The following is an 8,446-nucleotide window of genomic DNA, read 5'->3' as shown; positions in this document are numbered from 1 at the left end:
ATAGTGGGCCCACCTCAGTTCAAGCCGAGGTGGCGTACACAAATTATGAATCGTAGGCTTTATGGAGTCATTTGCAAAAAGTTTCAGGGCATTCCTAATTTATTTGTTAAAGTTATGGACATTTTATGACACAAGACTATTTTAGAAGTAAAAGTGTTTAAGCATTTTTTACAACAAATCATAAGGTCATAACTCAATTACATTGAATGAATAAGGGCCAAATCTAAGCCCGGATTTCTAGGAATAGAGTTTCCCCCCCGAGGCTCGTATCATAGCCTACCATAACTAGGACATGCCAAAGAAAGAGAAGGTAAGCCTTACATACCTGCGCCACGCCTTATTAGCTACGCTTATGTGTCCGAGCTCGTAAGTCTACATTTAATATAATTCACAATAATGTTAGCCTTTTCATCGTACATTTGTACAATATTTCAAATTATATTATTGTAACACCCTGTAAACTTGAACTAGGTGTAAATGTGTAAAAATCTAGTATTAAGATGATATCATATCTATATGAATCCATTCTTGATGAATTCGGGTGGGAGATGGTCGTTTTGAAGTCAAACCAACTAGTGAAGTTCTTAAGACCTCTTAAATTCGCCTAAGTTTTGATAGTTCTGTCTTCTGGGCAAGTTTCATGAAAATGTGTTGCCAATTTGGAAAACCTTCCTTGATAAAAGTTGTAGATCTTTGAAATATCTTTCCAACGGTAGGTCACCCATCCCAAACGGAGCTACGTACAAGAAGTTATGCCTATTTTACCGAACACTGTGCAGAACCGACACCCGTCGCATTTTCAGGAGCGTGGTGGTGCGTGCGATGGCCCCGCATCGCGGACCAATCGCGCAAGTCTGAGTATTGAGCTGCAGAACATTGCGCGATGGTCCCGCATCGCGGACCAATCGCGAATCGGGTCGGATTCAGGTCAAAAAGTCGGGTTACGCGTTTTAGTTATATTTAAGGCTTGGGGTTTATTTCCCCAGCACCCCATTCACGAAAATTTTCCCTAAAAGTGAATAAGAACAAGTCCCAAGCCTCCAGAACCATACAAGGTAAGGGTTACCATCATTCTAGGTTGAATTCAAGTTCCAAATCCCTTTCTAACATGATTATTGTGACCAAAAACTAGGGTTTTCAAATTAATTCCTTCCAAAGTGATTCAAGCTAGGGTTTGGGTGTTCTTCATTAGAAAAGTGAATTGGTAAACCTTGTTTAACAAATTAAGGTATGTCTCCCTTTTAAAAATCTTATTGTGATTTGCATGTCTCTTTAAAAATAAAATCCTTTTTGAATATAAAGGTAATTTATATGTCTCTTTTGCAAACTCTCTTGAAAGATTGATTCTTTATAAAAGCATGTTTTGAATGATATGATGAATTGGTTTTACACTCTTGAAATTTATTACCTATTTTGATTAATGGTTAATGTGCGTGAGGGGACAAGCCCACATTAAATCTAGATTGTAACAAACCCTATATATGTATGTGATATTATGAATCATTGTCTTCTATAAGAGATGATCAGTGATGATGGTTAATTTTTGGTATTGATGATTTTACAAAGAAACTATGACAAAGGAATCTTGTTTAAAGAAGTGGAAACGTTTTCAAGATTATCTATGAAATTATGGATTTTCGCAATGGCATGATGAACTTTAATGCTATTTGATGGTGTGACTACTTGGAGACAAATTGTGAATCGGCTTCTATGCTATGAATTTTGTTGTTGTGTTTTGGCCTAGCTACTCGGGAGGAAGGGTAGCCACTATGGATCCTAGTGTGTCATTGCCTAGCCATTCGGGAGGAAGAGTGGCCACCGCTGGGTTCGCTACCCGGAGTGTGATTTATGCCTAGCTATTCGGGAGGAAGGATAGCCACCGCGTACTACATAGTCCGGTGTGATTTATGCCTAGCTATTCGGGAAGAAGGATAACCACCGAGAATTATATGTTCCGGTGTGGTGCGCTATGCGCGATATGCTTGATTCTTGGGCCTGTATTGGCATGTGTGGCATTCTTATTCTCTTATGAAATTGTTGATGACTATCTTAATTGATTAAAAAGGGCATATTTGAAGTTGTAACTTGACAAGAGGCTTTATGAATGGGTTTTGACATTTATTATCGAGATACATAAGCTGAATAACTGTCCTTATATTGATTTCATATCATTTTCAAGACTGATTTCTTCATGTATTATTTTTACCTTATTTTCGTATTATTCATTGTCCCCGAGACACTCACTGAGTACGAAGTACTCAGGCATACCATTGTTGTTTTTGATGGTATGTTAGGTAACGGAGAAGAGCAGGTTCTTGATACTACAGGTGCTTAGGAAGGACTTGCTGTTGCGGATAATTCGGTGAGCCCACACATTCGTTCGTGGGACACCCTGTTGATTTACTTATTTGTTACATTAGTTGTCCGGGCTACGTCCCGATGAGTCAGACTATTAATCCTTTATCTTAGAAGCTCCCTAGTATACATTTGTGGGTAGTTATTGAGTTATTGATTAGCTCTTGGGCACGTTGTAATGTTTGACAAGTATAGATAACTAAAGACTTCCGCTGATTTAATTCTATATATGTGATTCGTTTACCTTTATTTTATAAACTGTTAGAGGCGAATGTTGAACTTGGCGGGTTCAAGTATTATTATGGTGTTGCTTAGGTTCTTCCGATGTTGTTCATGACGTCGGATGCCGGTCATGTCTAGGGTGGGTTTTGGGGCGTGACAAGCAGCTCAATTGGTAAGAGGCGCTTCCCTCTGTGGAAGACAAAGAACCAGTGGTAGCGGGTTCGAACCCCGGCGGGGGCATGCTGCAGGCATGGTGTATTTCACACTAAGAATTGGCAGGCACCCTGGGCTAGACAATACCTTTACGGAGGGAAGATCCTCACATATGTGATTCATATAAATTGTCACATGTCCGAAAAAAAATCTCGACGTGTGGGCCCCACCTCAGTTTACAAATAATCCAACGTACAAAATTACGGGATACGACACTATCAACGAGAGTTTAAATTATGCAGCAACAACATGATTGTCAATTTTGAGGAAGTACGTGTCACGCTCATACTCTGAAAATGCGGGATATAACATTGTCCATGAAGCATCCCCCAGCTGCAGTGTTGACAGCAATTTGATTCATGGTATCTAGCCCTTTGTAGAACTTCTCGGTGAGGATTGCATCCGAAAACCCATGAGTTGGAGATTGAGCTAGATAATATTTGAAACGCTCCCATGCTGCATATAACTGTTTCCCTGGAAGTTGTTTGAACTCAAAGATCTTGTCCCGAAGCTCAGCCTTTTTGCTTGGTGGGAACCATTTTTTTTAAAATATATTGGCAACTCGTTCCAGTTGTGAATAGTATTGCTGGGGATCTTTTCATACCATTCCCTCGCTTGTCCAGCCAAGGAATATTTGAAAACCCGTAATCGCAGTGCATCAGCAGGAACAACACCTTGAGATTGTTGAGAGCATACATGCAGAAAATTCCTCAGGTGTCGGAGTGGACAATCCTCCGAAGAATTTAAAAAATAGCCTTCAAGCTTCAATAGCTGATAGATAGAACTATCAATTTTGAAATTAGCATTTCCCGTTCTAGGCGGAACTACAGCTGAAGCATAATCAGCTTCGTCGATGAATTCCGCAAATACATTCTCATCCTCCTCTTCTTCTGGTGCAGGATGGTTCACTTGGATTCTCCCTTGGTTTCCTTGATTGCGATGGGGTCTTCCTGCCATGTTCACCTGGTTAACTAAAACAGCAAACGAGATGTGATGGAATAGAAAAAGTTTTAAAGAATAATACACAACAATTAGTAATTTCTAAACCATATTCCCGGCAACGGTGCCAAAATTTGATACGCTCAAATTACACCTATTAATGGCGTAAAGCGGACGTTGTCAAATATAGTAACCCAACAAGGTTGGGGTCGAATCCCACAAGGAATATGAAGAGAAAAGAGTACTAATCGTATGTGATACTAGTCTTTAAAGGCTTTAATCCTATTCCTGAAAGTTTGAAATAGTTGTTGAATAATGCAATTAAGTATTTTGACTGAAATTGTATTTAATGCGAAATAGAGACTAAGGTTGTGTTCCCCAATTTGATTAGATATTATGCTTCAGGTTTCAATATGATATACTTCTAATGGTTGTCCTATTAATATGCACTTGGTCTCTTAAGAACTTCTTAATGTTTTCCAACAGTTAAGTCGTATTTTCTCTTTATGATTCTTCCGAATGTAAAAGAGTTGCAATCGAAGAATGAACCAAAAATGCCAATTTAGACTTGTTCTCATTCCTAAGTTAATATATTAAACGAGGGTTAACGCCTCGAGTCATTGTCATTCAATCTTACCAATACTAACTTTCTTTCCCAAGAACAGTTAATATAATGGCTTATAATAATGCTTGCAATCATCACCCAATGCTAAATCACAAAAACTGAATGAATACCAACAACCATTATGCATATATCAATAATAGAAACCCATTCACATAATATCCATCATGGGATCCACAACCTTAGCTTTAAAATTAGCTACTCATAATTTGGATAACAAAGAAAGCTTACAAGTAAACATAATGAACTTACAATGCAAATACCAGATGGAATGAGAGTGAAGTTGTTGTCTTAAATGCTCCAACAACTTCTAAGATAAAAGACCTAGGGTTTGTGCCTCCAAAACAAAATCTGAATGTTGAATTAAAACCCTATATTAAGTATTTATAGAGCCAAAAATCGCATCAAGTTTCTGGACAAAAATGCCCTTACGCCGCATTGTTACCGACCGTAACTCAGGTTACGGTCCGTCCTTCATTTCGTCATTTGTCCACTTGTTTTTACAGCAACCATGCGACGGACCGTAACTCAGGTTACGGTCCGTCCTTCTGAGGCGTACCTTGTGAATTTGCTTGGCAACTCTCTAAAAATTTGACTGATGTTACGATGATATGTTACGGACCGTAACATGAGTTACGGACCGTAACACTACACTGTAACACTGATGGTTTCATTGAAAACTTTCTGGAAATTTAGCTGATGTTGCGGTGATATGTTACAGACCGTAACACGATTTACGGACCATAACACGATTTACGGACCGTAACACTACACTGTAACACTGATGGTTTCAATGAAAACTTTCTGAAAATTTAGGCTCTGTTACGGTTCAATGGTACGAACCGTAACATGAGTTACGGACTCCGTTACGGTCCGTCACATGAGTTACAGACCGTCAATTAGCTCCAATTTGTCCGTTTTTCGCATTTCATCTCATTTTCGATCCTTAGTCAACCAACCCTATAAAATACAAAAACATCATAAGAAACAAAGTAACACTTAAAAACAAGCAACATTTCTAGTTACAAAGGCATAAAATGTGCCGAAATTCACGGCACATCAGCTATGTGCAGGGTCCTGAATGGTAACTTTTTCAAGGGTCATATTGTACACAATCTTACCTTGCATTTCTCTAAGAGGTTGTTCCCACGGCTTGAACCTGTGATCTCCTGCACCATGACAACAATTTTACCTGTTACATCAAGGCTCCACTTAGACCTCAAAAAGGGCTATTTGCATAAATCAACCTTAATGTTTAAGTGGATATCCACCTGATATCAGATGATTATACAAAATAAAAATAAAAAATAATGACACTATTTATGTCACGATTCAGTCTGGAATCCTCTGTAGTCTTAGTTTTCACTTCAATCAAAGCTGAAAAAAAACTGGGAAAAGAGAGAAAGAGATAATATTAAGATCAAGTTGAAGAAACTGAAGAAATTGATTGTGAGTTTTGTTGCATAATTGCAGAGTGTCCCATTCATTATGTGATTAAAACTTAACTAAAAATCTGACACATGAACATGGGGCTTGTGAAAAAATATACATTATGTGGAACCAAGAGATATGTTGTACAATGGTCCACAACGTAAATTTGTTTGGACGTCTTTGATATTTTCTTTCACATTTTTATATTGAATTTAAAATTATACGATCTGATAATGAAATTAAATATTTATGCGACTAGAAGTAAATCATACTATCTTGGCTCTTTAAAAAAAAATATCTTGGCTCTTTCGTCTTTTTATTTTTTTTCCTTTTAATAAAAGTATTTTTTTTGTTTTAATCAATCAATGTTTTATAAGTTTCTACATATTGTTAATTTGTTATAGACATTTCTCTCTCCGCAGACAATTGAAATTAATAAATGTCTATGTTTTTTTTTTTTTGGTTCATTATTATAGGCAATGACAAACATGAAAGCTAAGGGAAAGGTACATTAGACCTGCTCAATAGAAGGGGAGGTGGCCTGGTGGGGATGGATCATCTAAAGATGACGTTGATGATGGAGTTGAGGCTAAATGTAAAGACCATCGGGAAATCATCGATATGTTGGCATTGATCTAGTGATTTGTTGAGGATATAATTAAGGGAAAAAAATGTATTTTGTTTGATGGTTTAAGCTTTTAGATTAGAGAGTCACGTACTTTTACATGGTACTCCCTCGGTCCCAATTTATGTGACACTTTTCGCTTTTCGAAATTCAATTTGACTAAACTTTAAAGCTAAATTGAATTAGATTAATTCAATACTTTAACATTAAAATTTATATTCTTGAAAACTACATAAAAAGTAATATAAGTTGCAACTTTTCTCATATCAATTTTATACATATTAAAATATTGGTCAATGTTCATGCTGTTTGAATCTCGAGAAGCAAAAAGTGCCACATAAATTAGAATAGAGGGAGTATTAGAGTAGGCAAAAGTCGTGAATTCGAGTCTCATCACCACATATGAAATTCACGTGCTTCACCCATGAAAAAAAAATCAGGCCCACACATGAGAGAACGTGTTGAGAATATAATTAAGTAAATAAAAGTCTGCTATCTGTAACAACTTAAACTTTGAAATGAGATGGTTACAATTCTACATTGTCTTGGTGGCCCTAGTTCTTGTATGTTGAGTCCCGCTTCATCAATCTCCACCTCCAGGACCTATATGTTACGGTTTAAGCCGGAACTTTTACCGACCTTAATACTTATAACAAATAACATAACAAACAACTAGACGCGGTCAAATAGCTTCATCTGTTTTTCTGATTAAGTTAGTTATTCTGCTTTGTTGTTTCAATATGTCACTCCCTCTATTATAAATTTATGTGATACTTTTCACTTATCGAGATTGAAAATTCTTAATTATGACCTTGAATTTGGACATAGAATCTTTAAGTTTTTTTAAAATAAAATTACATATTTGGAAACTACGTAGAAAGTACTATAAGTCACAATAATTAGGAATATGAATGGTGGTGAAAGAAGGTTTTGTTTGACTCTCAGAGTATGTTTTTTTAAAATGAAACAAAACTCTCAAAACACAAAATTCATTAATCATTAGCACTTACATTTTTTTCTTCAAGAAACACACTTTGATTTGATAATATTATTAATTTTGATATATATTTTTTCAAAAAATTATTTTCACTTAATTATCCAAAAGTCTGGCCTCATGAAAACAAATTTGATGGAATTGAGGATAGTCTCTAGCAATTGAAAGTCTAGCTGGGGAAACGGTGAAGAAATGTGGCCATTGTGGTACTAGGCAGACTACTTTATATTATAATAATAAGTATATAGAAGCGTAGGTTTTAGGCAGAGATGCACACGTCTGTCTTTTTTGTCATTTACTAGTTTAGCGTACGTGCGTTGCACGCATGTATCGCATCAATGTTATTCTGTTTATTGTATTGTAATCAACTATCATACATCATATTAATGGATAATATTCCCTATTTAAGGATTGATTAAATCAACTAAGATTAAAAAAAATGTTCAAGGAAAATGTCATTTTTTTCTCAATTTCAAAATTTTTGGGTTTAGACTATGATTCTTATATATTCATTCAATGATTAGAGAATTCAATATTATTAGAAATATTATTATAATTTAACTTTTATACAAAGCTAAATATCCTTGGATTTACCATGGTACACATGTGAAGCTCACGAGGACACAATTTTTGTTTAGATAAAGAAAAAGAGAAGCACATAAAAGTTGACTATCATGTGGTCTACTTCACTCATCGGCACCATCTTTATCTAGTTTTTTGATGAAAAAAATTTAACTGAAAGAAAAAACACAAGATATTATCAATAAAAGTAGAATCTATAGCTAATTGTTGATTTATAGCTATGCACTTACACTATTGAAGTAATTAATATAGACAATTCATCATACAGTTAAGTCATAGAATTTCGAAAGTCATTGTTCTGTAAATAATTGGACAACTTTTAAACTTACAAAAAGGAAAAACAACAACTTGAAAATTAAACCTAATACTAACAAACTTGCTGCAGTGTAAGTCAAAGCAATTAAAGAATCATTAGGGGATTGAAATCATTAGGGGATTGAGATTTGTAATCTCTGCGATTGTG

General features: G+C 35.8%; 1 non-coding gene across 1 annotated transcript; it reads left to right on the top strand.

Annotated features, from left to right (window-relative positions):
- The first annotated feature begins 3,197 nt into the window (after positions 1 to 3,197).
- LOC132608451 (small nucleolar RNA R71) lies at positions 3,198 to 3,303 on the top strand. The gene has a single exon (XR_009570371.1). It is a non-coding gene; the product is annotated as a small nucleolar RNA R71 (small nucleolar RNA).
- The last annotated feature ends 5,143 nt before the right edge of the window (positions 3,304 to 8,446 follow it).

This window comes from Lycium barbarum, chromosome 8 (genome assembly GCF_019175385.1).
Source record: "Lycium barbarum isolate Lr01 chromosome 8, ASM1917538v2, whole genome shotgun sequence".
In the NCBI taxonomy this organism is placed as follows: domain Eukaryota; kingdom Viridiplantae; phylum Streptophyta; class Magnoliopsida; order Solanales; family Solanaceae; genus Lycium; species Lycium barbarum.
The sequence above is the reverse complement of the archived record's forward strand: the minus strand, read 5'-3'. Positions and strand labels throughout refer to the sequence as shown.